Genomic DNA, 9642 nt, shown 5'->3' on the forward strand with positions numbered 1-9642 from the left:
AAACAAGTCGACGGCCACCAGGCGACCACCACCACCATCCCCAAGCGCCACCCCCGACCGCCACCAGGCGACAGCCACCATCCCCAAGCGCCACCCCCGACCGCCACCAGGCGACAGCCACCATCCCCAAGCGCCACCCCCGACCGCCACAAGGCGACCGCCACCATCCCCAAGCGCCACCCCCCGACCGCCACCCCCCGACCGCCACAAGGCGACCGCCACCATCCCCAAGCGCCACCCCCCGACCGCCACCCCCCGACCGCCACAAGGCGACCGCCACAAGGCGACCGCCACCATCCCCAAGCGCCACCCCCCGACCGCCACCCCCCGACCGCCACAAGGCGACCGCCACAAGGCGACCGCCACAAGGCGACCGCCACCATCCCCAAGCGCCACCCCCCGACCGCCACCCCCCGACCGCCACAAGGCGACCGCCACAAGGCGACCGCCACAAGGCGACCGCCACAAGGCGACCGCCACCATCCCCAAGCGCCACCCCCCGACCGCCACCCCCCGACCGCCACAAGGCGACCGCCACAAGGCGACCGCCACCATCCCCAAGCGCCACCCCCCGACCGCCACCCCCCGACCGCCACAAGGCGACCGCCACCATCCCCAAGCGCCACCCCCCGACCGCCACCCCCCGACCGCCACCAGCCGACTGCCACCAGCCGACCGCCACCAGCCGACCGCCACCAGCCGTTCGCGGTGTGCGCCTCCGGCGCCACCGGTCCCAAGCACCATCCCCAAGCACCATCCCCGACCGCCACCCCCCGACCGCCACCCCCCGACCGCCACAAGGCGACCGCCACCAGCCGACCGCCACCAGCCGACCGCCACCAGCCGACCGCCACCAGCCGTTCGCGGTGTGCGCCTCCGGCGCCACCGGTCCCCAAGCACCATCCCCAAGCACCATCCCCGACCGCCACCCCCCGACCGCCACCCCCCGACCGCCACCCAGCGACCGCCACCCGCCGTTCGCGGTGTGCGCCGTTATCCGCCTCTCGGTGGTCCTTGCCGGGCGTGGGTCGGCGTCCGCTGTCGGTAGGTGACGGGACCATTATTGGCCCGCGGACCAGCCGGCGGGGCTCTCTTGAGAGTTTACCCGCCTTCGCTGGTTCCCTGGTCGGCCACGAGTAGCGAGAATTCGGCCTCTTCGCCCGGAGCGCGGAGCGACTTTTGCGAAAATGCACTAAGTGCCAAAGCCCATTCATTTACAACGGCGTGTCCGCCAGAGGGCGCATTTCCCGCCGCGGACCGGCCGGCGGGGCTCGTCGGAGAGCGTATCCGCCTCTCGGTGGTTCTTACCGGGCGTGGGACGGCGTCCGCTGTGGGTACGTTACGGGACCACGTTCGGCCCGCGGACCAGCCGGCGGGGCTCTCTTGAAAGCTTACCCGCCTTCGCTGGTTCCCCGGTCGGCCGCGAGTGGCGAGAATTCGGCCTCTTCACCTGGAGCGCGGAGCGACTTTTGCGAAAATTTTTCTAAGTGCCAAGGGCTCTCGCGCCGCGATGCGTCCGCCTCTGCTGGTTCCCTGGTCGGCCACGAGTGGCGAGAATTCGGCCTCTTCACCTGGAGCGCGGAGCGACTTTTGCCAATTTTTTTCTAAGTGCCAAGGGCTCTTGCGCCGCGATGCGTCCGCCTCTGCTGGTTCCCCGGTCGGCCGCGAGTGGCGAGAATTCGGCCTCTTCACCCGGAGCGACTTTTGCCAATTTTTTTCTAAGTGCCAAGGGCTCTCGCGCCGCGATGCGTCCGCCTCTGCTGGTTCCCCGGTCGGTGCCGCGAGTGGCGAGAATTCGGCCTCTTCACCTGGAGCACGGAGCAACTTTTGCCAAATTTTTTCTAAGTGCCAAGGGCTCTCGCGCCGCGATGCGTCCGCCTCTGCTGGTTCCCCGGTCGGCCGCGAGTGGCGAGAATTCGGCCTCTTCACCCGGAGCCCGGGCCGACTCCCGCCGATACGATCACATCATGATCCAATAGCGAGTGTCGTATAACTATAACATGATGTACAAAATAAATATATAAATATTAACATCCCCTATAAACATTAAATATATAAATATTAACATCACCTATAAACATTAAACATATAAATATTAACATCGCCTATAAACATGATGAATACAGTGTTTATAACCGAATGCTCATTTTGTATTATTTGGCTTTAAATGCGATCATATGTAGTATATATCATGTATTTATCCACGAACCGTTAAAGAGATGTCAAGTCAGGCTACCTTAAGAGAGTCATAGTTACTCCCGCCGTTTACCCGCCTCTGTGCGAGAGGCGGTGTAATTTCTCTCCGTGTCCGCTGGAGGGAGGTATTTCCCCGTTACGACCTCCGGGAAGATCACCGGGACGCGGAGAACGCTTAGCCGGGGCGCTGGAAGCCTCGTTCGGCTTATAAAGTGAGGAGGAAAGCACTCGGGGAACCGGCTGGGGGTGCTGGGGAAGTTCAGCGGGCCGCGTAAAACGCTTAGCCGGGGCTCTGGAAGCCTCGTTCGGCTTAAAGAGTGAGGAGGAATGCATCATGAGAACCGGCTGGAGGTGCTTTGGAAGCTCGGCGGGCCGCGTAAAACGCTTAGCCGGGGCTCTGGAAGCCTCCTCGGGGGTCAAGAGTTAGGAGGAAAGCCCCATGAGAACCGGCTGGAGGTGCTCCGGAAGCTCAGCGGGCCGCGTAAAACGCTTAGCCGGGGTGCTGGAAGTCTCCTCGGGCGTCAAGAGTGAGGAGGAAAGCACTCGGGGAACCGGCTGGGGGTGCTGGGGAAGTTCAGCGGGCCGCGTAAAACGCTTAGCCGGGGCTCTGGAAGCCTCGTTCGGCTTAAACAGTGAGGATGGGAGCACCCGGAGAACCGGCTGGAGGTGCTCTGGAAGTCCAGCGGGCCGCGTAAAACGCTTAGCCGGGGCTCTGGAAGCCTCGTTCGGCTTAAACAGTGAGGATGGGAGCACCCGGAGAACCGGCTGGAGGTGCTCTGGAAGTCCAGCGGGCCGCGTAAAACGCTTAGCCGGGGCTCTGGAAGCCTCGTTCGGCTTAAACAGTGAGGATGGGAGCACCCGGGGAACCGGCTGGAGGTGCTCTGGAAGTCCAGCGGGCCGCGTAAAACGCTTAGCCGGGGCTCTGGAAGCCTCCTCGGGCGTCAAGAGTGAGGAGGAATGCATCATGAGAACCGGCTGGAGGTGCTGTGGAAGCTCGGCGGGCCGCGTAAAACGCTTAGCCGAGGCTCTGGAAGCCTCCTCGGGCTTCAAGAGTTAGGAGGAAAGCCCCATGAGAACCGGCTGGAGGTGCTGTGGAAGCTCGGCGGGCCGCGTAAAACGCTTAGCCGGGTCTCTGGAAGCCTCGTTCGGCTTAAAGAGTGAGGAGTGAAGCACCCGGAGAACCGCCTGGAAGTGCTGTGGAGGCTCGGCGGGCCGCGTAAAACGCTTAGCCGGGGCTCTGGAAGCCTCGTTCGGCTTAAACAGTGAGCAGGAAAGCACCCGTGGAACCGGCTGGAGGTGCGGTGGAAGCTCAGCGGGCCGCGTAAAACGCTTAGCCGGGGCTCTGGAAGCCTCCTCGGGGGTCAAGAGTTAGGAGAAAAAGCACCCCCGAGAACCGGCCGGGTCCTCCACGAACCGTGAAAAAGATGTCGAGTGCCTCTACCTTAAGAGAGTCATAGTTACTCCCGCCGTTTGGCCGAAGGTGTATTTACTCGCCGTGTCCGCTGGAGGGAGGTATTTCCCCGCTCCAACGGCACCGGCGGCTTCCGAACGTCTCCCCGAGCGCTCGGAAGTCCGCGCGGGGGGGAGAAGCGGGCCGTGCGAGGTACCGGGTGGAGCTGGACCGTCACCGGGTCCGCTCGTCGTGCGCGCCGGCCGCTGGAAGTCGAAAAAAGCTCCGCGATCTCATCCGCGGAGTGCAGATCCGCTGGGCTGGAGCTATTTTGGGCCACTTGGCGCGCGCGCACGGCCTCCCGGAGGTGCCGGGTGGAGTGCGCGAGCGCACCGGCCGCTGGAAGTCGGATGAAGTTCCGCGATCTCATCCGCGGAGCTTGTAAAGTGCAGATCCGGTCGGCCTGGAGCTATTTTCGGCCACTTGGCGCATGCGCACGGCCTCCCGGAGGTGCCGGGTGGAGTGCGCGAGCGCACCGGCCGCTGGAAGTCGGATAAAGCTCCGCGATCTCATCCGCGGTGCTTGTAAAGTGCAGATCCGGTCGGCTAGGAGCTATTTTCGGCCACTTGCGCATGCGCACGGCCTCCCGGAGGTTCCGGGCGGCGTGCGTAAGCGCACGGGCCGCTGGAAGTCGAATAATGCTCCGCGATCTCATCCGCGGTGCTTGTAAACAGCCGATCCGCTGGGCTGGAGCTATTTTGGGCCACTTGGCGCGCGCGCACGGCCTCCCGGAGGTTCCGGGCGGCGTGCCGGGTGGAGTGCGCGAGCGCACCGGCCGCTGGAAGTCGAATAATGCTCCGCGATCTCATCCGCGGTGCTTACAACTAGCCGATCCGGTCGGCCTGGAGCTATTTTCGGCCACTTGGCCCGCGCGCACGGCCTCCCGGCTGTCCCGGTGGTCCCGGTCGCCTCCGCGGACGGTTAAAAAAATCTCAAGTGGGCCTACCTTAAGAGAGTGACAGTTACTCCCGCCGTTTGGCCGCTCAAAGTGCCACCGGACGCGCAGCAACGGGTGTGTGCGCTAAGTGCGAGAGGTGGCGTATTTACCCGCCGTGTCCGCTAGAGGGAGGTATTTCCCCGTTACAAGCTCCGGGAAGATCAGCGGGACGCGGAGAACGCTTAGCCGGGGTGCTGGGAGCCTCGTTCGGCTTAGAAAGTGAGGTGGAAAGCACTCGGGGAACCGGCTGGAGGTGCTCTGGAAGCTCAGCGGCCCGCGTAAAACGCTTAGCCGGGGCTCTGGAAGCCTCGTTCGGCTTAAACAGTGAGGAGGAAAGCACCCGGGGAACCGGCTGGAAGTGCTCCGGAAGCTCAGCGGGCCGCGTAAAACGCTTAGCCGGGGCTCTGGAAGCCTCGTTCGGCTTATAAAGCGAGGAGGAAAGCAGCCGGGGAACCGGCTGGAGGTGCTCTGGAAGTTCAGCGGACCGCGTAAAACGTTTAGCCGGGGCTCTGGAAGCCTCCTCGGGCGTCAAGAGTTAGGAGGAAAGCATTGTGAGGGCCGGCTGGGGGTGCTCTGGAAGTCCAGCGGGCCGCGTAAAACGCTTAGCCGGGGCTCTGGAAGCCTCGTTCGGCTTAAAGAGTGAGGAGGAAAGTACTGGGGGAACCGGCTGGAGGTGCTGTGGAAGCTCAGTGGGCTGCGTAAAACGCTTAGCCGAGGCTCTGGAAGCCTCCTCGGGCGTCAAGAGTTAGGAGGAAAGCCTCATGAGAACCGGCTGGAGGTGCTGTGGAAGCTCGGCGGGCCGCGTAAAACGCTTAGCCGGGGTGCTGGAAGCCTCCTCGGGCGTCAAGAGTTAGGAGGAAAGCATCATAAGAACCGGCTGGGGGTGCTGTGGAAGTCCAGCGGGCCGCGTAAAACGCTTAGCCGAGGCTCTGGAAGCCTCGTTCGGCTTAAAGAGTGAGGAGGAATGCATCATGAGAACCGGCTGGAGGTGCTGTGGAAGCTCAGCGGGCCGCGTAAAACGCTTATCCGAGGCTCTGGAAGCCTCCTCGGGCGTCAAGAGTTAGGAGGAAAGCCTCATGAGAACCGGCTGGAGGTGCTGTGGAAGCTCAGCGGGCCGCGTAAAACGCTTAGCCGGGGCTCTGGAAGCCTCGGGCGGCTTAGAAAGTGAGGAGGAAAGCAGCCGGGGAACCGGCTGGAGGTGCTTTGGAAGTTCAGCGGGCCGCGTAAAACGCTTAGCCGGGGCTCTGGAAGCCTCCTCGGGCGTCGAGAGTTAGGAGAAAAAGCACCCCCGAGAACCGGCCGGGTCGTCCACGAACCGCTAAAAAGATGTCGAGTGCCGCTACCTTAAGAGAGTCATAGTTACTCCCGCCGTTTGGCCGAAGGTGTATTTACTCGCCGTGTCCGCTGGAGGGAGGTATTTCCCCGCTCCAACGTCACCGGCGGCTTCCGAACGTCTCCCCGAGCGCTCGGAAGTCCGCGCGGGGGGGGGAGAAGCGGGCCGTGCGAGGTACCGGGTGGAGCTGGACCGTCACCTGGTCCGCTCGTCGGGCGCGCCGGCCGCTGGAAGTCGAACAAAGCTCCGCGATCTCATCCGCGGTGCTTGTAAAGTGCAGATCCGCTGGGCTGGAGCTATTTTGGGCCACTTGGCGCGCGCGCACGGCCTCCCGGAGGTGCCGGGTGGAGTGCGCGAGCGCACCGGCCGCTGGAAGTCGGATAAAGCTCCGCGATCTCATCCGCGGAGCTTGTAAAGTGCAGATCCGCTGGGCTGGAGCTATTTTCGGCCACTTGCGCATGCGCACGGCCTCCCGGAGGTGCCGGGTGGAGTGCGCGAGCGCACCGGCCGCTGGAAGTCGGATAAAGCTCCGCGATCTCATCCGCGGAGCTTGTAAAGTGCAGATCCGCTGGGCTGGAGCTATTTTCGGCCACTTGCGCATGCGCACGGCCTCCCGGAGGTTCCGGGCGGCGTGCGTAAGCGCACCGGCCGCTGGAAGTCGAATAATGCTCCGCGATCTCATCCGCGGTGCTTACAACTAGCCGATCCGGTCGGCCTGGAGCTATTTTCGGCCACTTGGCCCGCGCGCACGGCCTCCCGGCTGTCCCGGTGGTCCCGGTCGCCTCCGCGGGCGGTTAAAAAAATCTCAAGTGAGCCTACCTTAAGAGAGTGACTGTTACTCCCGCCGTTTGGCCGCTCAGAGTGCCACCGGACGCGCAGCAACGCGAGTGTGCGCTAAGTGCGAGAGGTGGCGTATTTACCCGCCGTGTCCGCTAGAGGGAGGTATTTCCCCGTTACAAGCTCCGGGAAGATCAGCGGGACGCGGAGAACGCTTAGCCGGGGCTCTGGAAGCCTCGGGCGGCTTAGAAAGTGAGGAGAAAAGCACCCGGAGAAGCGGCTGGAGGTGCTCTGGAAGTTCAGCGGGCCGCGTAAAACGCTTAGCCGGGGCTCTGGAAGCCTCGTTCGGCTTATAAAGTGAGGAGGAAAGCACTCGGGGAACCGGCTGGAGGTGCTGTGGAAGTTCAGCGGGCCGCGTAAAACGCTTAGCCGGGGCTCTGGAAGCCTCGTTCGGCTTAGGAAGTGAGGTGGAAAGCACCCGGAGAATATTTCAATATGATTTGACTATAAATGCGATCATATGTAGTATATATCACATATTTATCCACGAACCGTTCAAGAAAATGTCAAATGAGCCTAACTTAAGAGAGTGACTGTTACTCCCGCCGTTTGGCCGCTCAAAGTGCCACCGGACGCGCAGCAACGGGTGTGTGCGCTAAGTGCGAGAGGTGGCGTATTTACCCGCCGTGTCCGCTGGAGGGAGGTAATTCCCCGTTACGACCTCCGGGGAGATCAACGGGACGTGGAGAACGCTTAGCCGGGGCTCTGGAAGCCTCGGGCGGCTTAGAAAGTGAGGAGGAAAGCAGCCGGGGAACCGGCTGGAGGTGCTCTGGAAGCTCAGCGGGCCGCGCAAAACGCTTAGCCGGGGCTCTGGAAGCCTCGTTCGGCTTAAACAGTGAGGAGGAAAGCAGCCGTGGAACCGGCTGGAAGTGCTGTGGAGGCTCGGCGGGCCGCGTAAAATGCTTAGCCGGGGTGCTGGAAGCCTCGTTCGGCTTAAAGAGTGAGGAGTAAAGCACCATGAGGACCGTCTGGAGGTCTTCTGGAAGCACAGCGGGCCGTGGAGAACGCTTAGCCGGGGTGGTGGAAGCCTGGGCCGGCTTAGAGAGTGAGGAGTAAAGCACCATGAGGACCGGCTGGAGGTCTTCTGGAAGCACAGCGGGCCGTGGAGAACGCTTAGCCGGGGTGCTGGAAGTCGAGTAAGGCTCAGCCATCTCGTCCAAGGTGCTTACAAAGTGCATGTCCGCTCGGCTGGAGGTATTTCCGGCCACCCGGCGCGTGTGCACGGCCTCTGGGTGGCTCCGGGCCGGCTAGAATTCCGGACCGCGATCGCTAACTCGCGGGACCCTAAATGGCCCGCGGACCAGCCGGCGGGACCTCGGTGACCACCCATCCGCCTCGCGGTGGTCCCCGGCCGGGTAGAATTCCGGACCGCGATCGGTACCTCGCGGGACCCTAAATGGCCCGCGGACCAGCCGGCGGGACCTCGGTGAGCACCCATCCGCCTCGCGGTGGTTCCCGGCCGGCTAGAATTCCGGACCGTGATCGCTAACTCGCGGGACCCTAAATGGCCCGCGGACCAGCCGGCGGGACCTCGGTGACCACCCATCCGCCTCGCGGTGGTCCCCGGCCGGGTAGAATTCCGGACCGCGATCGGTACCTCGCGGGACCCTAAATGTCCCGCGGACCAGCCGGCGGGACCTCGGTGAGCACCCATCCGCCTCGCGGTGGTTCCCGGCCGGCTAGAATTCCGGACCGCGATCGCTAACTCGCGGGACCCTAAATGGCCCGCGGACCAGCCGGCGGGACCTCATTGAAGACCCATCCGCCTCGCGGTGGTCCCCGGCCGGCTAGAATTCCGGACCGCGATCGGTACCTCGCGGGACCCTAAATGGCCCGCGGACCAGCCGGCGGGACCTCGGTGAGCACCCATCCGCCTCGCGGTGGTTCCCGGCCGGCTAGAATTCCGGACCGCGATCGCTAACTCGCGGGACCCTAAATGGCCCGCGGACCAGCCGGCGGGACCTCGGTGACCACCCATCCGCCTCGCGGTGGTCCCCGGCCGGGTAGAATTCCGGACCGCGATCGGTACCTCGCGGGACCCTAAATGGCCCGCGGACCAGCCGGCGGGACCTCGGTGAGCACCCATCCGCCTCGCGGTGGTTCCCGGCCGGCTAGAATTCCGGACCGCGATCGGTAACTCGCGGGACCCTAAATGGCCCGCGGACCAGCCGGCGGGACCTCGGTGAAGACCCATCCGCCTCGCGGTGGTCCCCGGCCGGCTAGAATTCCGGACCGCGATCGGTAACTCGCGGGACCCTAAATGGCCCGCGGACCAGCCGGCGGGACCTCGGTGAAGACCCATCCGCCTCGCGGTGGTCCCCGGCCGGGTAGAATTCCGGACCGCGATCGGTAACTCGCGGGACCCTAAATGGCCCGCGGACCAGCCGGCGGGACCTCGGTGAAGACCCATCCGCCTCGCGGTGGTCCCCGGCCGGCTAGAATTCCGGACCGCGATCGGTAACTCGCGGGACCCTAAATGGCCCGCGGACCAGCCGGCGGGACCTCGGTGAAGACCCATCCGCCTCGCGGTGGTCCCCGGCCGGCTAGAATTCCGGACCGCGATCGGTAACTCGCGGGACCCTAAATGGCCCGCGGACCAGCCGGCGGGACCTCGGTGAAGACCCATCCGCCTCGCGGTGGTCCCTGGCCGGGTAGAATTCCGGACCGCGATCGCTAACTCGCGGGACCCTAAATGGCCCGCGGACCAGCCGGCGGGACCTCGGTGAAGACCCATCCGCCTCGCGGTGGTCCCCGGCCGGCTAGAATTCCGGACCGCGATCGCTAACTCTCGGGACCCTAAATGGCCCGCGGACCAGCCGGCGGGACCTCGGTGACCACCCATCCGCCTCGCGGTGGTCCCTGGCCGGCTAGAATTCCGGACCGCGATCG

Source organism: Syngnathus floridae, unplaced genomic scaffold (assembly GCF_059516105.1).
Source record: "Syngnathus floridae isolate MCC-2025c unplaced genomic scaffold, RoL_Sflo_1.0 HiC_scaffold_232, whole genome shotgun sequence".
NCBI lineage: Eukaryota > Metazoa > Chordata > Actinopteri > Syngnathiformes > Syngnathidae > Syngnathus > Syngnathus floridae.